A 24,497-nucleotide genomic window follows, 5' to 3' on the forward strand; every position below is an offset into this window, starting at 1 on the left:
TAAGAAAAGTCAAGACCAGCTGCAAACATTGGACAGCAAAGTGTAAGCAGATGATTGGACAGCAAACAGGCATACGAATGAGCAGAGTGAAGCAGAAGTAAAAAGACTGAACTGAAAACTGAATCCACTAGACAGCAGGCTCTCTAAAACAGAGAAAAAATGCCCAAACTGGTCCAACCAGAAATCGGGCCAACCTGTCATTCAGTTAAATGTTTTGGCCAACAGTAGGGCCCCAAAATACGTCTGACTTGATCCGGCAGGAATAGGCTTGTCTATAAGCCCTCTTCTTATCGTGTGCCTATCCACCCTCCTTGGGCTACTCATATGGTTACCATACCTATGCCCACATGCACATATGGATCTTTTGTGCACACATCTCACACATATGGTGGGTACCTTGACGCAAACCTCCAAGTGTACTCCAATCCCCCAACCTACCTACTCTAGACACTATCCAATAGTAACACTCCTGTTGCTACGAACAAGAGAGCTTTTAGTGACAACACTTGTTTTAATAGGTCTAATTTAGAGTTACTTCTCACGCCTCTAAAACAAATCCCACATTCCTCCATCTATTCCATTAGCTAGGGTACTCAATTGTAAAAGAAAAAAAGCCCCTGCAACTTCCCACAGTGTGGCCATTCCTCTTTAAAAAAGCTCACTAGTTCCATTGTTATGAGCCAGTTATTAAAGAAGCATTCGCACACTTACGAGGCAAAAGGCTTAAAAGGCATACATATGCCTAGTCATAGGCCCTCAACAAAGTTACAGCTCTTTAGTTCACCCCTAGCCACAAATCATCCCTGTATTTTGCCACATACATGGGTTCGGTCCTCCAAGGCCTCTATGGATTCACTATTTGGCCACAGTACATGGATACCCATCTCTCCCAAGTGAATGCATTACATGCTGATTAGCCACTTAAAACAGCCCCAAAACAAGCTTAATTAATAAAATTACCAAAACTTTCATTAAAACAAATATGTTTCTAGAGAGTCTCTATGTTCCATAAGCCAAACCCTAATTTGAGAGGACCCAGCCATCTATAAATTGACAAGCTTCCCACCACTCAGCCTTAATCTCATTTTTGCAGTTTGCAAGTGCCATATCTCTACTATCCACATCCCAAATGTGGAGGATATCTCAACCGAGCTATTCCCCACTGCTGTCTATCATTTGGCACATGTTGTCCAGCCCTCCACTGCTGTTTGGACTGATTTCAACCTGCCATTGACTATCTACCAGCTAGCAACTACTGTAGATTGCTGTCCAGCCTGTGTTTACTGATTTCTCACCTTCTACTGCTGTCAAACAGCCTGATTTGCTGCCGCCCTGCTGTCCATGACACCTTGGAGGCTGTGTCTCGCTGCAAGCTGCACTGAATTACCTGCCACATCAGCCCTAAATCTGTGTTTTGCTGCAGACTGCTTCCACAAAGCTGCCAGTTCATCAGCATACCTGCGTTTTGATGCTTTGCTCTCTCTATTGCCTGCCTATCACACTGATTCACCATCACAAGCTATGTTTAATGTTGCTAGACACATTCAAAGGCTGCTTACTACATCTTGGGATCTGCCAGAGTACAACACACTCTTCTGCTCATACTCTTTGCCCCAATCCTTGAGACATGGGAGTTTGGGGTCAGTTTCCACCTTTCATTGTGCATTTTCTGCATTGAGCATTGTATTTATTTATTATTCAGGTTTCATTATCTTCTATGTTCATTGTCTCTATGTTAACCCTAGCCCTAACTGTGTTTCTTTATCAATCTATGCATTTGTCATATGATTATGTTTTCATCCTATAGACAAGGATTTCTTTACATTGTATCAAAGCTAGGTGCTCACTAAAGAAACCAAGGCCCTTGATTCGAAATCTCTGTCTTCTGAAATACAAACTACAAAGAAAAGATGACATCAAACACTTTCACACTTGCTTAGTTCCCAAGGAGCCTATGCTAAGAACTGAGTAGGAGTGGCTTCCAAAGCCAACTCCACAAGGTTCCAACATAGCTACAAAACCTTTTGACTACATTAGAGAGACACATTCTTATTCTATCACAAATGAGAAGTTGGAACTAATCATGGTTCACAAAGCCAAGAAAAGTGAAGAACTAAGAAGAATAGTCTTTTAATAAAAGCTACTCGAAGAAGGCATGATTGATTCTTTCTCATCAAAAGTTGTGCATAAATATGATGATGTTGTAGGGCTATTGAGACCTCCATCAAGGATGGGGCCGTCTCTCACAGAAAGAGATCTGGAGTATGTTCCTTACTTTCAAACTATCCCTACTACTCCAATGCAAGATACACAAGTTTCAATTTTTGTCCTTGCTACTTCTTTTACATCTCCTCCCTTGCAGCATGTTTGCAAAGATCAAGGTGAAGCTAGAGGGCCATATGTTGATGGTGAACATTCCATTGAAGATCCATTTTTGTATGTTAACACACAAAGGGGTAACTATAAGAAAAAAATTAGTAACTCTTTTTCTTCCTTTCTTTCTTTGAATTTTACTTCTCAAAGTTAAAATCGAGGATAAGATAACGACTTGCCTACCGTTCAATGGAGCAAATATCTTCACCAAAGCTCTTAGGAAGGATCTACGTGGAGTTCATCTTCAGAGACTCAGCAGAGCATATAGTTCACGTGCGGGTGAACATTGAGGAGGGATGTTAAATATGCTCAATGGCACACCCTTGTAAGGCTCCCACTATGAGGAGAAGCCACATGTGAGCATGAACATTGGTTGAGTCTTGACTTGTATGTTAGATGAGGTATATGTAACTGGATGGCAAAAGGGTGACCTTTGTGGATCTAGCGTTTGGGTTATATACAATAGTAATGCTGGTAGTAACTTGAGGCACAATGCATGGAGCTGCGGGGTGTGGGAGTTATCATGGACCACTATTTTAGGGTCCAAGTAAAATATTCCTTGGAATATTCCCTAGCCAACTAGGGAAGGTTCATAATATGATTGGATAGACTGACTAGACTACCTTCCCGCGTTATAAAAGCAAGACCCCTCCAAAGCCGTCGTCAATCTATCTTCACCTAGTCAGAGTTTTTCCAACTAGCCTTAAGCTCTTCGCCTGTCATCTTTTTGGATCACCATCTAAGCTTCACAATGAAAGCGCATGGGTGTACACAGCCATCTTTGTATCAGTTCGTTTGAAATTAAAGTAATTTCTGCTCTTCTCATATTCGCCAAGTCTTCTCTATCCTTCCTCAGATTTTGCCCACTGCACCATGTAATTTCTACAAGATGACCTTAATATCAAGTTGATTGAGTATCAATAACTTCTCCCCAAATTCTTCACTATAGGGGATTCTAAGTCCCCTCATGACCAAGTCATATTGTTCCTAAACAAGCTCCCTAGAACATAGTTGCTAAGGGTTTCTGAATTAGGAGTTATCAAACAGGCTTGATAAGTTTTAGACAAATTTCCGAAAACATTAGGAACGAGTTCCATTCAAGATGGAAAAAAACTATCATGAAACTTTATATGCATAGAGTATCACTCATATAATATAATTTATCATAATTCATAATCCTATACAATGCACATGGAGATTCAACATAGCAGAGCAAACAATATCTTCACGTGTCTCCTCAATTGTTTCCTCTTCACGTGTCTCCTCAATTGTTTCCTCAATTGTTTGCTTTGTCCTAGCCATCATTTGTGTAGGCTAAGGGTCAAGAAAACCTGGGATAGATTTGACAATGCGGTGCTATGAGATGAGGCTCTTGATGTCTAACTAACGTGCCATATTAGAAAAACGCTAGAACCCTAGGAAACACCGATGTTAAAGACAAACAACACCAGTGCTTGATGCAAGTACAAGGAACTTTTAGATTGAAACATTTTAAGAGGCCATAAATGTATTAGCTTGTCTACACTTCAATAAAAACTATATGAAAAATCCCTTGCTTGCTTCTGTTGCACAAAGACTGCTTTGATCTGTGATGCTTTCACAGGTGCATGATAAGCTTGTCAAAGTCAGTTATATTATGCATTCCTCTAACATTTAGCAAACGTATGTTGTGGAATGAACGCTAGGTTTCAATAAGACACCAAGGCACCCTTCTGTATAGCTCATAGAAGTATTGTCATATTTTCTGAATAAGTTTCATGTGTAATGGTTTTCCAATGCACCAAATGTAACTCTTAGGCTGAAGACAATCATGCATGCCTTGTAATGGCATGATAAGATCATGCTCTTGATGCAAAAATAACAGAATTGTGCCATATCAGAAAAATGTTAATACGGCACGATAAGATGATGCTCCTAATGTAGAAATAACACAATCGCACGGTATCAGAAAAAATGCTTATACCACATGATAGACGGAATGAGAAGAACTCTACTATGCATCAATTGCGTCGTATGTGCGCTTGTTGAGTGGTATCAGGACTATGCGCCACTAAGTCTCAATCTAGCAATCTCTCCATACCTCCGAAAGGATCTGATATGGCACAAGTGGTTGTGCTGGAGGATTCTATGGGGCTAGTATTCTGGTCGTATCGTCGGAAGGTCAATTTCTTTACGGCATGATGAAGGGCCTCTGAGGCAGTTTAGGAGAACACCTCTCATGCTGTATAAGCTCTGTCAGAGAGATGTCAGAAATGGTGAGTGTGCCGGAAGTCCAACACGAATGACAGACGGAATCGGCAGGAGTGTCGGACGTACGGCAGGGAAGACAAAAAGTGTGAAACGATCTTGACGAAAAATGGGAGGCCATTATATATGCGCAGGAGTTTTTGGACACACGTCATTTTGCTATTAGTTCTCTAGTTAGGGTTTCCCAATGGTTCAAGGCTGTTCCACACGGACTATATAATGAATTGAGGTCTCACTTCGCACACTTTTTGTGATTTTATACCATTCCACCTCCCGCCCGCTGACCTCCTCATCTCCGGCTGTCTTCTCCCATCGTCCTTGTTGTTGTATCTGCCTCTTGTTTACACCATCTTCCTATCGTCACCGTCTTCTCCCATCGCCTCTTCTTGTCCAGCTGGTCTATCAAGATTGTGGGAGATAAGGAATGAGTCTCACTTGTAGCTTTCCTGCTTGCACAAGGAGGGAATACACACAAAGATGGAGGCTGAAAACAGTTTTCCTCTTCTTAGTTGTGTAAGCCAAAAGAACTCAAGTACATAGAAATAGAAAAACCCTATATATGGGTCTCAAACCAAACTCAACTAACTAAGGTGGTATACTAACTGAGCCACGAACTAGAGTAGATAAGAATAGCTGTCATCTAGCTATTATTCATGGGCGGTGTACCAACCGCATCTGCAACTAACAAGTCGGTGACATAAATGCACAATGGTTACCCTGGCATATCACGAGTGGAGCTCGATATCTCAACACTCCCCCTCGAGCTTAATCCCAATTCCTACACACCAAGCAGGTCTCTGAACTTGCGCAACTTCTCTGTGCCCAATGCCTTCGTGAATATGTCAGCTACCTGATCCTCTGTGCTGACATAAACTAGATCAATAAGACCTAGTAAAACCCTCTCCCGCACATAGTGATAATACACCTCAATGTGCTTTGTTCTAGCATGATAGACTGGGTTATTTGCCAAGTGTATACTAATCATGTTGTCACAATAAATGACAACTGGCCCATCTGTAGACTGATGCATATCATAAAGTAGCTTATGCAACCAAGCTACCTCACATGCAGCTATTGCTGTACCCCTGTACTCAGCCTTTGTGCTCGACAAGGCAACTGTAGGTTGTTTCTTGCTGCTCCAAGTGACTACAACACTCCCAAAAGAGAACACATATCCACTGGTAGATCGTCTATCAGAAATACTACCAGCCCAATCAGCATCAGTGTATCCATGCAACTGTATCTAAACCCCAGTCTCATAAAATAGTCTATACTGCAATGTGAACTTCACATATCTGAGTATGCGTCTAGCCGCATCCAAATGTGGTTTCCTTGGAGCCTGCATAAACTGACTTACCAATCCAACAGTATAGCTCAAATCTGGCCTAGTAATAGTCATATAAATCAAACTTCCTACTATGCGTCTGTACATAGTAGGGTCTTCGAGAAGCTCACCTGCATCTGCGCTCAACTTCACATTCTGCTCCAAAGGAACTGAAATAGACTTACAGCCTGTCATTCCATATTTGGACAACATGTCCAATCCATACTGCCTCTACAAGAGCCATATCCCACTTGGTGATCTAATCACCTTAATGCCCAATAAATAACGCAGCTCTCCCAAATCCTTCATCTCAAACTTCTGCTTCAATAGCATTTTCACATGAAGGATATCTTCATCACTGTCACCTGTCATAATCAAATCATCAACATAAATGATAAGTAGTATAATACCTTTCTCTGTTTTTCTCACATAGAGTGAGACATCTGCCTTGGAAATCTGAAAGCCAATAGTGACAAGATACTGTCCTATCTTGTCAGACCATGCTCTAGGTGCTTGCTTCAAGCCATACAAGGCTTTCTTCAACCTGCAAACAAACTTAGGATGAACAGCATGCACATAACCTGGTGGCTGCTCCATATAGACCTCTTCTTGCAAATCACCATGCAAGAAGGTATTCTTTACATCCATCTGATGTAAAGACCATCCCTTTGATGCAGCCATAGCAATGACTGCTCTTACGGCTGCCATCCTTGCAACCGGACTGAATGTTTCTTCATAATCAATGCCATATGTTTGTGCATACCCCTTGACTACTAATCTTGCCTTGTATCTGTTCACAGAACCATCTGCATTGTGCTTCACCTTATAAACCCACTTACAACCAATTGCATTCTTATCTTTAGGCAAAGGTACCAATTTCCATGTAGCGTTTGCTTCCAAGGCATCCATTTCTTCATCCATGGCTTTCTCCTATTTTTCTTTTCCCATGGCTTGCTCAAAAGAAGTGGATTTTGGTTCCTGTATCACTTTGACCATATAGGCATAGTGAATGGCTGTAAATCCATCATATTTTAGCCTATCCACACGATACCTAGCTCTGGTAGACCTACGCAAAGTAGGTTCACTCCCAGATGCTCTCAAAACATCCCTGGTCTTCCTTACTCCAGGTGTAACAATAGAAGGAATACCCAACTCATCATCAATGCTCTGTTCTGAGCCACTGGATTCACCATCCACATAAGAGTGACCTGCATTCACATCAAACATGGGCTAATCTACCTTCTCTTTTCCTTTTCGTGATACCTGCATACCACTATCTGCATTGCTTTGAGAAGATTCTCCTGATCTCAATCTGCCTGTCTATGGCGAAGAATGTGAACCACTGCTAGAGGACGCTCCTGATCCACTAATATCTTGTGATTGCTGCTGTGAATTCTGTGCAGCATTACCATTTTGTGCATCTACATTATCAATCACATTTACTGGTTTATACTAGCTACTCATCTCATAAAAAACATCTCTGCTCACTGTAAACTTACGAATAGAAGGGTTATAGCATCTATACCCTTTTTGCTGCAGAGAGTAACTAATAAAGATGCACTTCTCAGCTTTTGGATCCAACTTGGATCTCAACTCATGTGGCACATGAACATAGGCAATGCAACAAAAAATTTTCAAATGAGAAATATCTGGTTTCCTACCACTATACCTCTCCTCTGGAGTCATGCCATATATTGCTGCAGTGGGGGTCCTGTTCATTATGTAGACTGCTGTAGCAACTGCCTTAGCCCAGTAAGTTTGGCAGGTCTTTTTCATTGAGCATGACACGAGATACCTCTCCAATATACCTGTTTTTTCTTTCTGCAATTCCATTTTATTGTGGGGTATGACTACATGAATATTGATGCTTTATGCCATGCTCCTGCAAGAATCTTGCAAACTCATTTGAGAGGTACTCTTCCCCTCCATCTGACCTTAGGCATTTTATTTGCAAGCCCGTTTCTTTTTCAACCATAGCTTTAAGAGTTTTGAAATGCCCAAAAACTTCACTTTTCTTTTTCATAAAATACACCCAAACTTTTCTGCTATAGTCATCAATAAAAGTGACAAAATAATGACAGCCTCTAAGAGATGCAGCTTTAGTAGTCCACACATCAGAGTGGATTAATTCCAATGGCTTCTTACTCTCTTGAACATGTCTAGGAAATGGTTTCCTTGCCTGTTTTCCAAATTGACAGGCTTCACATACCTTATGCATTTCTACAACCTTGAATTTAGGCAATCCTGCAACAATATTTTGGGCTTGCATTGATTTAAGTCGCTATACATTAACATGACCAATGCGTTTATGCCAGATATCAATATCTGCAACTACACCGGTCTCATGTGCAAACATTGCTGCACTCAATTCAAGTATGTCTGCATCCAACGTAAACATTCTGCCATTCTTCTTTTCTTTTGCTATCAAGCGACCTTTATTTTTCATATCCTCAACAAAGCATCCATGAGAATTAAATCTGACCTGCAAGCCCTGCTCAACCATTTGACCAACACAAACTAGGTTCTTGGTGATATTCGGGACATGAAATACATCCGACAGGTATTTCTTTTTCCCATTCTGCATAGACAAAGGAATTTTCCCAATCTGCACAATAGGATGTGCAGTATCATCACCAATCTCCACAAATCCTGGTTTTTCCATTTTCCTTGCATCCTGCATCCATTCTGCATGACCTGTCATGTGGTTTGATGCACCTGAGTCAACATACCACACATCGTTGCTTTCTTCTGCACTTGTCACAGAATTGGTCATGTGCTGCACCATAAACAGATGCTCATTTCTGTCATCACCCTGTCTACTAAAAGATGCATAATTCCCTTGTTGCAATTTTCCATTCATGATGTCATTCTGCTTTTTATAGTACTCTTTAGCCATATGACCCATTTTATCACAGTAGTAGCATTCAACATTGCTATTTGCATTTTGGCCTCTTTGCCATCCACCACGACCTCTTTGGCTCCCCCTACCTCTAGAGTTACTACGTCCTCCTCCAAAGGACTGGTTTTCTTGAGTTTGCTGCATATTCTGATTTCTACCACGGCCTCCAGATCGGCCTCCTCTACCTCTGCCTCTACCTCTTCCAGTATTTGAGTAGAAGACAGCTTCTTTTGAAGTTTCTCCTGAAGAAGATGCACCACCATTTCTCTGCTCCTCAGAAATTAGAAGAGCAATCAACTCCTCAAAATCAGGAAATCTTTCACGGACGGAAATGGATATTCGGAACTGTGCATAATCCTTTCCTAGACCATTCAAGGTCACAAAAACTAAATCATCATCTTCCACTGGCGACCCAATGGAAGCAAATGCATCTGCAATCTTCTTCACCTTCATGTAGTAGTCATTGATGCTCATACTTTCTCTTTGCACATTATGCAACTCTTGCTTAAGCTGCATTTTCTTGGCTTGCGTATTTGTGCTATACATTTTTGACAAAGTATCCCATGCCTCCTTTGGCGTACTTGCATCTTGAATATGCACAATCATAGTCTGAAATGCTAATAGACAGCCAGTACATAACTTTCCTGGCTCTCTCATGCCATGTATAAATGCCTGCATTTGCTGTTGATTGGGAACATCGGGAAGAACTGGTTCTTCTTTATTTCTTGCCACGAATTCCTAATATCTTTTTCCCATAAGGAAATTCATCATTCTGAACTTCCATGCTTGGAAGTTGTTCTTGTCAAGCTTTTCAGTGACAATCTGTGAAAGCGAATCAGACGCCATTACAGAACACTGCAAAAAATTCTGTCACTGCAAAGAACACAGCTTCAGCCTCACAAGGGCAAATCTGCAAAACTGACGAAAGTGGTATTTGACCACACAGTCACTTCCTAGTGACGATTTTGCATCAACAGGCAATAAGGATGATTCTGTAACTCCCAAAGTCTCTGCGCACAGGTATACGATGCAATTTCCACAGTAACTTTTCACCGACCTGTAGAACAGTGGTCGCACAGCATAAAACAGGGCCTTTTCCTGAGTGTGTTCAGAAAACTTCCGCCTTCAAAACAGGCCCTGAAATGGCCTCAAATAAAAAAACAGAGCAACCAAGGGCTAAAGCCCTTGCCCGTAGCATATACTGCCCTCTTGCTACACCACGAAGCGCGTCTCAATCTGAGACAATGCACTCTTGCACTTTCCGGCTGTACTACCTGCAGAGACTTGCTCTCAAAACAGAAAAATAAAAGCAACATTGGTCCTCTTACTAGAACACCGTGAACTTGGCTTGCTTTCTTGAGCTACTTACCACGAACAAGGCTCTGATACCATGTCAAGATTGTGGGAGATAAGGAAGGAGTCTCACTTGTAGCTTTCCTGCTTGCACAATGGGGAAATACACACAAAGATGGAGGCTGAAAACAATTTTCCTCTTCTTAGTTATGTAAGCCAAAAGAACTCAAGTACATAGAAATAGAAGAACCCTATATATGGGTCTCAAACCAAACTCAACTAACTAAGGTGGCATACTAACTGAGCCACGAACTAGAGTAGATAAGGATAGCTATCATCTAGCTATTATTCATGGGCGGTATACCAACCGCATCTGCAACTGACAAGTCGGTGACATAAATGCACAACAGTCACCCTGGCATATCACGAGTGGAGCTCGATATCTCAACATGGTCTTCTCCATCAACAATGTTGTCCTACAACTCGTCCATGCTCCTTTGTGTTTGATATGTGCGGTAGCTTCTAAAACGGCGCAATAGCATGGCGCTTTGTCTTTTTACATGTGACGATCGCACCGTATATATATGCATCACGGTCCATTATCCATGACAATATTAACTTTAATTATAAGCCATCAATATAAAAAATTATTGCAATCAATATCAATGTCCATATTAGTATGTCACATGAGTTAGTGACAAATGTTGATTACAAGAGCTTAACAAGATTTTTTAACGTAGGGTTTTTTTGCAAATTAAAAATAGATGCTTCATAGGTTTCTAAAACACCCACGTATGAAACGAGTTTCCTAACCTTATAAAATGGGTTTCTTGGCAATAATGGCCTAGAAAAAACTTCTATTTTGTGTAGAAGTGATCTCATAGCCCACTATGCCTACATTCTATGAACTGGAGTGTCAACTATTGCATTAAACATGGTTGTTCGATCAATTTCATAGTGCTTCCTCCATAGAGGGAACTCTTGTTGTCTCTTCTTAGAAGGGGCAACAAGGACAAGTAAGAAAACTCAAAATCAACACCAAAGACAAACCAAAATCAAAATCAAAATCAAACTCAAAACCCAACTAGTGAGACATAATGGAACTCCCAGTCATTCTTACAACTAAGATGGCAAAATGTACAAAAAAATACTAGTAATGTCAATATTGTCAAAAGACTGGCCATTTTGACAATTGAGTGTCGGTCAAAGGTGACTGGCATACAACCAAAACAAAAGACTTAGATCCTAGCCCCTTAGTCGAATAAACCCTAGCAAGGAAGACAGGGTAGTGGCAACCAAAATCATGAACAGTGGTGAGACCAAATCAACACTACCATATCGGTCAACTATCACGATTCACAACCACTGTCGTTCTCAACTCTAGAGGGCATGTCTAACTTGTTTGCTAGACGTAAGGCTCATCTTGCCTCCACGAAGACATCAGAGGCTTTGAGTTTAGTCCACATTTGCGAGTTACCTCCTAATGCGGAGGCCACAAAGGCCCACTCTACCCAATATCTTCTCTTGTTTGGATTGTGGATAGTGGAGCCACCTATCATATTGTTGGGTTTTCTCACTTACGCCTGACTTACACCTATGCTCACATAGGAGTGTTGATCAGTAGGACACAAGGGCACTTTTTACTCTCTGTGTGAGAGGTTTTTTCCCCCAAACTTATTGTTTTATTTTGTATGTGTTTATGTCACACACTTATGGGCACTTATCGTGTTCTCACATTTGGTATCAGAGCTGAGGCTCTGTTCAGCTCAGCTCTACTCAGTCTCCGGGAGTTTCTGCTCAGGTTTAGCTCTGCTCTCAGCACCTGCATAGTGCTGCCCTGTGGTGCTCGTTCTGCAGACTCCCAATCAACACCAGTCAGCAAGGGAACCCGTCCGCCAGCATGAACATACGTGCAAGTCGTCCTGCACTACCCGACAAGCCACCTCTGCCTTCAGCACCTATGCTGTGCCCCGCCAGCTGCATTAAACAGCCCGCCAGCCTGCCATCGGCCTAGTGGTGACACCCCTGAGCCTCTCCTACAGTGCCTACAATGCTGCATCCTGTGCCCGCAACGCTTCCTCCACACCGCATGCGCCTGAGAGAGCCGCCCGCCAATCTGTTGTACACCGCCCCTGTGGCCTTGTCTTGGCAACGCCACCCACCAGTCTGCTGTACACCTGCCCCCTGGCCATCATTCCTATGCCCCACCAGTGCCCTGCCAGCGCCTATACCTACGCCCGCCGCCTGCACCTGCCCCGCCAATGCCAGCACCTGTCCCCACTTGCGCCAGTACTATGCTACCTTGTTTTCAACGGCAGCCCATCTCAGCTCCTATGTCTTGCGCAGAGCCTGACGGCCATTTTTCTCAATCCCCCAACCTGCCATCAGTTTAGCTCGATAAGATACATTTTTTTTCTTTTAGAAAATTTTACTTTTTTATTCCAGAATTCATCTTTGGACAAGGGGGCTTCTGCCCAACCAGATACAGAATTGTGAGCACGTGTCTGGGACACATTTGATACAAATTTCTGGGCAAATTTATCAGAAATTTTGGGATTTTTGACTTTTTTGAGGACATTGGCACATATATTGCAGTCTCAATCTCACTGATAGACTGTTTTGGACAAATTTGGGGCAAGAAATTTTGGGGATTTTGCTCATACAATGTTGTTGAACACTGAATGCACCTTGGACTGCGTGCATTACAGACAGTTTTGACAGAGTGCACCTGAGTGTACTAATTGCAGCAAGTTATTTGCTGTAATTTCTAGAAATTTTGAGATTGGTCCAGCTTGGGCATTGCTCTTTTGCTTCTTTTGGTAATTAATTATCATGGCAAATCACAGAGGAGATGTATTTACCTATGTATCCAAGGAGGATAGATTGGATGGTAACAACTACTCACTTTGGTCCTATATAAGACTAATTGGAGTTGGATATAGGCACCCAAGATAGGGTTGCAGATGAGGATGAGGGTGATCTAGAAGTGGATGGTGAGGGCTCTAAACATGTAGAAGAATGATCATCTGGCACATACCAAAGGATGCACAGATTTGGAGGGGGTTGGATGTCGTAACGCTACATGTCCACATATTAAAATTCTATGGGATTCTCATTTATGTGAGGATTTTCATGTGTCTCTTAGGTAGATTGTGATTGACTCTATTTATGAGAATTGAGACTAGTCTACTAAGAGTATGTGATAAGATTTAGAGCCAATATTCATGTCTAGGTGAAAGAGCAAGTGTATAAGTAGATGCTAAGACATTCATGGCATGAAAGAACGTAAATCTAGGTGGTCCACGGCCAAAGTAAGTGGCCAAGTAAGTGTTTATGGGAGTAAATGTGCAAGTGGACATGAAAGTAGCCAATAGAGTGCAAAAAGTAAAGCATAATGAGGGCATCATTAAGTTCTGAAGAAGGCAGCCCTCCCATGATTTTAGGAGCCTAAATGTAGCCTCAATGGTGCCATTAGTAGTGTGAGCAGTAAGAAGAAGGGTGATAGGGTAAAAGGTTGGAACTCTAACTCATGCATAAGGGAAAGAAGGGTAAGTGTGAAGTAAAGAGATTACACAATCGGGTGTTCTTTCCTACCTCTAAAATACCATAAATTTCACTATTTTTGGGAGTTATAAAGATATATTTGGTGCTAGATACTTAATCTTTACAGGATTGAACTTCAAAATTCAAGACACGGTGTTTCTCACCTTATTACGGGTGCCTTCTTGCCCAAAGAGCTCTCTTAGGATACATAGAAAAGTGAAAGATCTAAAGCCTTTTTTTACCTACTTTTATAGTTTTCTATTTACATGGATTTTAGAGGGAAAAGCTCAAAGTTTTCAGTGTTCCTTAGGGTATTCAAGAGAGTGTGTGTTGTTTTGCATTCGAGTAGCTATATGCATCATTAGAGTGCTTGGGGCGAAAAATCTTTGAGATTATGTCAGTGGAGAAGAAGTTAGGCCCAAAATTGTGGCTCTAGCTACTCCTCCAGGAGGACATGGACAATGGGCATCTCAGCCTGCTCCACTTCAGCCACTTTCCCAAAGATCAACAGCTCAAAAAGAATGGGATACACGGGATACACAAGCTTTGTCACTGATTACATTGGCAGTTCACCGATCCATCATCCCCCACATTTGTTCAGCAGCTTCTTCACGAGAAGCTTGGCTAACTTTGGAGCACATGTTTGAAGGTAAGAAGGAGACTCGCATCTCTTTCTTAAAGAGAGAGCTAGAGACATTGAAAATGGATAAGGGTGATTCTATGCAAGATCACTTGAATAAATTCAAGACTTGCGTGAGCAACTTATGAATGTTGATGAGTACTATTCAGATGCAGAGATGATATCTACTATATTGAACTCATTACCTCCTTCGTACTTGGCTTTTCATATGGCCTTAAACCTCACCACGAGGATTGTTGCATTGCCGATCACTTTTCTTCAGTTAGTCAGTTTGCTTCTAGAAGAGGAGCAAACAAGAAGAAATAGTGGTGTGGATGGCATAGCCTTTGAGTAGGCTTTTATGGCTAGACAGAAAGGCAAAGGCAGCCAAGCAAAGAATGCTCCACAAAGCTCTGGGACTTCAGCCACCTCACAGGGAAATAAAAAACAAGGAGGCACGCAAGCCAAAGAGGAAAAATGCCATTATTGCAAGAAGCCAGGCCACTACATCATTGAGTGTAGAAAGTGCATCGCCAAGAAGAAGAAAAAGGAATCAGGAATGTCAGTTTATGATGCTCCTTCCACTGCTACTGAGTCCCCGTCCTTAGTTGCAGACAGAGACTATTGCTTTTACACGTGCAGTTATGACACTTCTTGGGCTGATTGAACTTTTAGCTCTTTTGAGAATGCAGGCACCTAGTTTTTTGACAATGGTGATTCTACGCACATCACATCTTGAAGAGATTTATTTGCTTCTGTTGGTGCAACTCTAGTTAGCAAGTCTGTACAGTGTGCCAACAATGCATCATACCCTGTTAGAGGTATTGGGAAGATTGTGCTCACAACCTTTGATGGCTCTATTCTCCACTTACAGGATGCTTTGTTTGTGCCAAGCACAAAGAAAAATCTACTCTTTATTTCTTGTTTGGCACGTTCTGGATTGTAGGTCACATTTGATGGTGACAGATGCAAGATGAGAGACAGAACACATGACTTTGTTCTTGATTGGCACTTTATATCTTGGGTTTTTTGAGTTGGATACTCTTTCAATTCAACAGTCAGTGTACTCGGCATCCACTCTTACTCTTGCTATGATACACGCAGAACATGGCATGCTCGGATACGGCATGTGAACTTTGGTAGCTTGATGCTCTTACAGCGTACAGAGATGCTAGATGGATTACCTATTCTGGAGAGACCTCTTGAGAACTTGTGCGAAGGATGTATTTTGGGAAAAATGCATTGGTTTTCATTTCCCAATGATGTTGCTTTTAGAGCCGCAACCAGGTTATAGTTAGTGCATTCAGATATGTGTGGGCCTATGCAAACAAAGTCATTGGGAGGATGTTACTATTTGTGACTTTTATTGATGACTTTACATGATTCTGCTAGGTCTATTCTTTGGTAAAAAAGTCAAAAGTGTATGATGCATTCTTGGCTTTTGTTGCACTTGTTGAAAATCAATCTGGCTGTGAAATAAAGACTCTCCGTTCGGACCAAGGGGGGGAATATATGTCCTCTATGCTGAATTCTTTTTTGAAGCAAAAGGGCATTATCCATCAATTCACTACTGCTTATACTCCACAGCACAATGGGGTTGCAAAGAGGAAGAATCGGTCACTCATGGAGATAGCCAGATACATGTTGAAAGCAAAGAGCTTGCCACATAGTTTTTGGATGGAAGCCATCATGTGTGCTTGCCATGTTTTGAACAAATGCCCTACCAAAGCATTAAAGAAAATTACACCTTTTGAGGCTTGGAACAGCGGGAAAACTTCTGTTGGATACTTTCGCACCTTTGGGTGTCTTGGATATGCACACATTCCCCATGTAATCAGGAAAAAGTTGGATAACCAAGCTGTCAAATGCATTTTTGTGGGATATAGTAGTAAAAGCAAAGGCTACAGACTCTATCATCCTGTCTCTAAAAAGGTGTTTGTCAATAGGGATGTAATATTTGCTGAAAAATCAGAATTGTCCCTTGTTGGTTTAGATACATATCACGCTGCCCGTGATGTATTTGAAGGGCTGCTGCCCATTACATTTGGTGATCTAGCTCGAGTTTCAGCAAAAGTGAACTCAACGTTCAGCCAGTTACTCCATTGGAAAATGCAGAAAAACAGCCATTGGCTGATCTAAATATTCAGCAAAGTGCTGAAACTGAAATTTAGTAAGAGCATATGCAAAGTCAGGATGCAAGACAAATGCTTAGATGGTATTTACAGAATATGAAAGAAAGTCATTTGGATGCACCCATGGCTGGTGGTACTAGAAGGCAAGCTCGTATGCATGATATTGCACATACCATGGAGTTTGTTACGGCAGCAAGCACACTTGTTGATGAGGACCCTCAATGTTTTGAGGATGCACAACAGAGTGTGCATTGGATGGCAGCAATGCAAGCTGAATTGGATTCTATCACTAAGAATCAAACATGGGATTTAGTGTCTTTTCCCTTTGGGAAGAAAGTCGTTGAAACAAAATGGGTCTACAAGCTGAAACAGAATGCAAATGGATCCATTGACAAATATAAGGCAAGGCTTGTAGCCAAAGGCTATGCACAAAAGAAAGGCATTGACCATGAGGAGATATTTGCTCCTACCTTCCAAATGACTACCATCAAGTCTGTGGTTGCTTTGGCTGCCCATTATGGATGGATTATGCATCAGTTACATATTAAAAATGCATTTTTACATGGGGAACTTCATGAAGAAGTATATGTACAGCAGCCCATTGGTTTTGTAGTTGAGGGATCCGAACTACAACCGGCCTATTCACTGGGAAGGGTGGTAGTGTACAACCAAAATATATAAATGCTTTCACCCAATTCACAGTCCCCCACTTTACCTGAACTTAAAGACAGAATCACGAAGAAAAACAGGAAGCTAGAATGCTCTTGTTGCCACACAGACACCCTGTTGGCCCCTTAGTTAGGCGCCCCTTGCGGTATTTCTTTATTTTTAAAAAGAGGGAAAGCACAATGGGCTGTCTTTCACCTAGTCTGGGTGAAATTTGGCAGCATAACAGTACAATTACTGACCCAAATCAAGTTGACCAGGAGGGGAAACTCTGCCCAAGTCTGAAACTTCTGGTTGGAGTGCAGAACTGACCATTTCAGCCTGCTGTATTTACTGGTTCAGACCTGTTCTGAAACCTATTTACAACTCTTACTGTTCCCCGTACTATTCAGCCCACTGTAATTACTGGTTCAGACCTGTTCTGACACCTGTTCTCAGCTCATATTGTTCCCTGCACTGTCCTGCATCATCTGGGCCAAATGCCCCTTGATTCTGATATCAATTGGGCTCTGAAATACCCTCTAAACAGTCCAGAATCAGTTCTGGTTTAGTGCTGTTTCAGACACTTGCTTGGTGAGGTTACTACCCTCACCTGTTCCTACTGGTGGGCAGCAAACAACAGCTCCTGTTCCTAGAGAAAAGAGGCTCTTGCCTCATGCAAAAACAGCATATTCCACACAACTGTACCTGAATCAAAAGAAAGGCCCTTGATTCTCCAGCATAACCATACGGTCAGGGAGAGAGAGAGAGAGTAGGAAGCAAGCCCAGCCCTCTGTGCACCATAGACAAGGTAGACCAGCTCTCAAGAGCTCTCCATCTGCAGCAATCCATCTCCCTTTTACCAAAAATGAGCCCCCCATGCATTGAAACTCGTTTTTGTGCTGCCCTCTCTCTCTCTTTTGGGAATTTATGCCCAAATTGTGACACATGGCATACATGTAACAATTTTCTTGTTTAAACCTTTCAGTCTAAAATTCTCCATCCTCGGTTCAAAATTTGACCTCGGCACAGACCAGAGGATTAATCCTCGTACAAAAACGAAGATAATGACGCGAACAGATTCTGAGGTCCAAAATTAGTAACTCCCTAAATTTTAGGAGTAGCTTCCATTGCATCCCCACTAGTCTTCTGACCATCTTTGCTGACTATGGCTACATCCAAATTTACAATGTAGCTCAACTGAAAGTGAATTTCCACTGATGACCCCACATGGACTAATCTCTTGAAGATTTGTCCATCTTCACTTTGAACTAGTCTCTTCCAGGCTAGTTCTTCAACATGCTTGTCCATATACACTTTCACAAGTCTCTTCCAGGCTTGTCAATCTACAGTGCCATCAGTCTCTTCCAGACTTGTACTGGACCTTAACTGTCCAATCTTGACTCACTAGACATTCCTGTTTGTTTCACATGCTGGCCATGCAACTCAGGCGTTTAGATTTCAAGAGGGATCCTTCCAAAAAGAAAAACCAAATAAAATATGTAATAAAGAAATCAACAAAAAGATAATAGTTGTCACAGTCTTGTGACATACCTCCCTCTCGAAATCGCAAACGTCTCGTTTGCATGAATGTCATACATGCTTCCAGCTAACCCAGTGAACTTACACTTGGCAGCACATGTACAACACATACATGCTATCAGTCAACATTGTGAACTGAACACACTGTTAACACATGTATATTCTAACTGTGAAACATGACAGACTATCATCATGTGACTCCACATCATTGTTTCCACATATAGTAGCCGGTACACCACAATGATATCCCCATAGTGGCAGACTCTCATTTGATGACTCCACATCACCCTGACTAGAGATCTAGTGGCCGGTACATCAAAATGATATCCCCACTGAGTCAATTCACAAAATACATGCCCGATCGAGTAACCATTGTTACAACATGTATTCAATTCAATAGAAGTAAAAACCATATTCTTGCAAGCAATACGTACTTCTTTAGCACTGAGAAAACCATATGGACACAATAAGTGTTAACCTGTACGAAATCTTTTTCTGTACATAATTTCTTTCTTAAGCAATTGTCACTTTGACAATCTATTTCAGCTTAGAGATACAAGGGGCCAAGGTAGGTTGCAAGCGAAATGCTTCAAGGTAAAGTTCCAACACATTAGGTGACTCTGCAAGTTCACCTTCGTCCATCCACTTAGCATCTATAGCTTGATAGTTCTTGAACTTAACCAAATACCTTCCAGCAACCTTGCCTTTCACTTTCCTTTCCTTGTGTGCCTGTACCTGTTCTGGAACAAGAATTTCATCAAGCTCCTCAACTTCGGGCTGTTCCTCAACTGGCATATCTTCTGGCACATCACCCACATAGGGTCTAAGAAGACTTACATGGAAAGCATTATGAATCTTCCAATTGTCAGGCAATTTCAGCCTATAGCTGGCATCACTAATCTTCTCTGTTACTTGAAAAGGCCCATAGTATCGCATACTAAGCTTAGTGAAAAGACTTTCCTTGCCTTTCCGCTTCTTTAAGCGTGCCTTTTCAAACTGCAACAATACCCAATCACCAAGTGAAAACAACAATTCACGACAGTGATGATCAACAGCTTTCTTTTGCTTTGCCCGAGTCCTTTCAAGGGCATGCTTAACTTTCCGATACATTTCACCCATACTCTGCACATAATGATCTGCCTGAAAGATCTTATCCTTTGTATGCAAAATGGGAGGAACCTTTTTACCACCTTCAACAATTTCAAAAGGGGCTTTGCCTGTTGACGAATGCACAGTATTATTGTATGCATACTCGACCAAAGGCAAATACTGCTCCCACTTTGACTTGTGCTCTGACACATAGCACTTAAGCAAATCCAAGACAGTAGAATTTGCCTCTTCTGACTGTCCATCAGTCTGTGGATGAAATGACGATGAGAACTTAAGCGTTGTGCCCATGTTCTCAAATATGCCTCTCCAGAATAGACTTGTCATCCGTGGATCACGGTCACTGACAATAGACTGTGGCATACCATGATACTTGAAGACATTGCACATAAACAAACGTGCCATCTGATTTGGTTTTATCTTCTTCCAAACAGGAATGAAATGAGCCTGATTGCTAAACTTGCAAATAATAGTCCATATTCCATCATTTCCTGTCTGTGTCCTTGGAATATCAAAGATAAAATCCATAGCTATGCTTTCCCATGGTTTATCTGGAATAGGCAATGGCTATAAAAGCCCTGGTGCTTTTTGCCTGTCAAACTGGACCTTCTGGCAAATCAAACACTGCCACACAAAAGCATCCATGTCTCTTCTCAAAGTAGGCCAATAAAAGAATATCTCTACTGCTTTGACTGTTGCATCAATACCACGATGCCCTGCATACGGTGGAGAATGACTCTCTGTCATAACTTTTCGTCTCAATGGCATAGTCACACATAGTCTACCATGCATCAACATGAAACCATCCTTGAGAAGATAATGCTCATGATGTTGTCCATTAACAAGCTGATCAAAGATCCTTGCAAAATCTTCATCATCCGCATACTGTTCCTTCATATCATCAAGCTCATGATGATAAGGAATTGACACAGCTGAAATTTGTGGCTTTCTTGACAAAGCATCAGCCACAACATTCTTTTTGCCTTCCACATGCACAATCTGAAAATGGAACATTGACAAAAAACGTTTGCCCAATGCATACGCTTTTTTGACAGCTTAGTCTGAGTTAAGAAATAACGCAATGTCTGATGATCTGTCTGGACAACAAAATCTGCCCCAAGTAGGTAGTGTTTCCAACAAGAAAGCGCATGAATCACAGCCAGTAATTCTTTCTCATAGACCTGCATAGTCTTCTCTGGCCCTCGCAAGATTCTGCTTTCATAAGCCACTATCCGGCCATCTTGCATTAGCACTGCACCAATGCTATTGCCACAGGCATCACATTGGACAACAAATGACTTCCTAAGATTTGGCAGAATGATCATTGGACTAGAAGTCATCTTTTCTTTAAGAAGATTAAAAGCTGAAATCTCTTTTTGTGTCCACTGGAAAGGGATTCCTTTCTTTTGTAAAGCATGTAAAGGTGAAGCAATCTCTGCAAAATTGCGAATGAACCTCCTGTAATAAGAACACAAATCCAAGAAGCTTCTAACATCATGGACAGTCTTCAGATCTGGCCATGTTCTAATTGCTTCAACCTTAGCAGGATCCATTCAGACACCATCCTTTGACACTATGTGCCCCAGGAACTGGATTTCTTCCAAGAAGAACTCTCTCTTCTTGCCATTGATAAGCAACCTATTACTGCAAAGCTCATCAAAGACTGCTTTCAAGTGTTCTCTATGCTCCTGTTCATTCTTTGAAAATACAATCATGTCATCAAAGAATGTACCAACAAACTGCCTGCATGGACAAAAAATCCTGTCCATCATTCGATTAAACGTTGCAGGAGCATTAGTAAGTCCAAATGGCATTACCAAGAACTCATAGAGACCAAACGTGGTCCTAAATGCAGTCTTATGCACATCCTCTTGCTTAATCCTGATCTGATGGTATCCACTCTTCAAATTTATCCTGCTAAAAATTGACGCTCCTTTCAAATGGTCAAGAATGTCGTCAATTCTTGGAATGGGGAACCTGTTCTTGATGGTACTCTTGTTCAACGCTCGATAATCTATGCACATGCGCCAAGAGCCATTCTTCTTCTGCACTAAGAGCACTGGTGAGCAAAAGGGAGATGAACTTGGCTGAATCAACTCTTTCTCTAACAGCTCATTCACCTGGCTCAATATCTCTTTCTGTTGGGCTGCACTGACCCTATACGGAGGTCTATTTGGTGGGCTACTGCCTGGCACCAAATCTATTGCATGATCCTCAGACCTCTCTGGTGGCAACTGTGATGGTAATGAGTCAGAAAAACAATCACTGAACTGAGACAAGAAAGCAGACCTGTCTCTATCTAACATAGAAAAATTTGACTCATCATTATCCTTGACATCACATGCAAAAATCAAGTACGTAGAAAGATGATTCTTTATTACAGATGTCATGGCAGAAGCCGATACAACAGGTACAGACTCTCCTTTAAGCTTCACATCAAGCACATGAGTCTTTCCCCTATCTTCCAAAGTCAGTGGCTTGTTAAAGGCATCCATCACACCATGCTTTCTGAACATCCATGGCATTCCCAACAAGATATCACAGCCTTCAAGTGGCATGATATAAAATTCTTCCGCATCAACATAAGACTGTATATGACGACGCAGCTTTCCAAGAATGGGTGTCACAGACTCTGAGTGGCCAGGACATGCCAACCCTGCCTCTGCTGTGTAGCCCATCTCATCTGCTCTGATGCCCAAAGTAGAAGCCAACTCTGGTGAGATAAAGTTTGCCTTAGCTCCTGGATCAAAGAAAATGAGTACATGTTGATCCCTAACTTTACCCCAAGCTCTGCAAATCTCATTAGCATCCGAGTGTGGCTTGTCTCCCAGCATATCTGGCACTAAACCTGTTGAAGGTTTGGGCTTCTTTCCTTTCCTGTCCTCTTTATCATCATCAGCTGATCTCTTATTCTTGTCCGGACAGTTAGACGCAATATGACCAATCTGCTCACAGATAAAGCATTTCCTCTCAGCCATTAAAGCCTTTCTCTCTTCAAGAGACTTGCGCACAAAAGGTTTCTTCTGGTCCTTTGGCTGCTGTCCAAAGAACTTGGCTGGCTTCTTCTTGAACTACCAAGATTTACCTGTGCTCTAAGAAATCCGAGAAACCTGTTTACCAAATGGCTTCTTTGGTGAAATTTTTTCAGATTTTTCCTGTTTAATGCTGCCCCCAAAACCACTTGACCGTCCCAACAATAATGCATTTCCTGTAGTGGCATTCTCAATTAATTGAGTCAAAGTGGTGACCTTTGTCTTTGTACAATAATTCCGGAGTTCCTTGGGCAGCCCACAACAATATTTCTCTATCTGCTCGGTCAATGGCACAACCCTGTAAGAAGTGACTGGAAGTAAAGCCTTCCAAAACTTCTTGTTATAGTCTTCCAGATCCTTGCATTTAGATGCATCCAAATTGTGCCAAGCTGACATAACATCAATCTCAAATTCATTGGTCAACCAAGCAGAAGCAAATACTTGCTTAAAGTATGTCCAAGTGGCAGGAGCCTGTCCTTGCATCAACAGTGTACTCCACCACTGACTAGCATTGTCCTTAAGAAAAGTGGCAGCTTTCCAAACCTTAGAAGGGTCTGTAAAGTTCCCTCCTGCAAATGCGGCATCAAACTGCTGTAAGAAAGAAAGAGCCTTAGTCCTATCTTCAAATCCTCAAAAGATGTCAAACTCTACGGCTACACCACCTTCCTTGTATGGCTTTGGCTTCTCATGAGCCATCAAAGGGTCTGTAGGATATGCTTGTAACATGGGAACACTAACAAATGGCATGGAAGTTGCCGGACCACTGAATACAGGGCTTGTAGCCACAATACTTGCTTGCTGATTTTGATAACCAGCCATACCAAAAGTGCCCTGTGGCATGCCAAAATTGCCCTGAACTCCCTGAAATCCAGGCTGCATGCCTATATTGCCATACATGGGGTTTGGCATAAAACCCTGTGTACCCCCAAACACTGTTCCTGGTACATAAATCTGGTTTCCAGGTGCATAACCAGCCATGCTCTGAAATACAGATCCACCTCCAAAGTACCCAGGATGTACAGAGGTCGGTGGAAAAACCTGTGGTAAAGCCTGAAAACTATTTCCTTGTCCATTTAAACCAACATTTGGCTGTTGTAAAGTGGCGAGCTGAACTGGCAATGCCTGTGTAACTAGCGTTTCTGCCACCTGTTCCTGGACAGTCGGAACCAATCTTGGAGTCTCCATTGACTCCGCAAGCTGCCTTGGTGTTTCCACTGAATCTGCAGCGTGCTTACCCTTATCCTGGACCTCTACTGGATCCGAAATCTTTGTAGGTTGCCCAACTTGCTGTAAAGGAAGGGAAGGCTGTAAAAATGCCAAAAACCTTGGATTCTGTATCACTTGAGTAAACATACTCACAGCAGCAACTAACTGAGTCTTGAAAATGTCTTTATCCATAGAAGAAGCCGTAAGAACTTGTGGCTCAACCATAATAGGAGGAGTAACAAACTGTGGAGATCTAGAAGACTCTCCCACCTCATGAACAACAGGGATCTCCTGTGATGAAGACGCTTCCTCTTTGGTGTCTTCCTTTCTATCAGCCATAATGCACAATTTTGTGTCTTATACCCAAACAAACCCTGGCTCACTCTTTAGGGAAAAAGTGATTCGATCCCGGCAGTGGAACCATGCAACCGCCCCGTTCACTGGGAAGGGCGGTGGTGTGTACAACCAAAATATATAAATGCTTTCACCCAATTCACAGTCGCCCACTTTACCTGAACTTAAAGACACGGAATCA

General features: G+C 41.9%; 1 protein-coding gene and 1 pseudogene across 10 annotated transcripts in view; both read right to left on the minus strand.

Moving 5' to 3' along the window:
• LOC148034644 (SPX domain-containing membrane protein OsI_08463-like) overlaps positions 1-24,497 on the minus strand; it is a 203,071-nt gene that overhangs the window by 90,459 nt on the left and 88,115 nt on the right. The window lies entirely within an intron of this gene.
• LOC148034645 (uncharacterized) lies at positions 1,308-24,301 on the minus strand (annotated as a pseudogene).

This window comes from Lygodium microphyllum, chromosome 6, assembly GCF_053477565.2.
Source record: "Lygodium microphyllum isolate KBCC chromosome 6, Lygodium_microphyllum_v1.1.10, whole genome shotgun sequence".
Classification (NCBI taxonomy): Eukaryota; Viridiplantae; Streptophyta; class Polypodiopsida; order Schizaeales; family Lygodiaceae; genus Lygodium; species Lygodium microphyllum.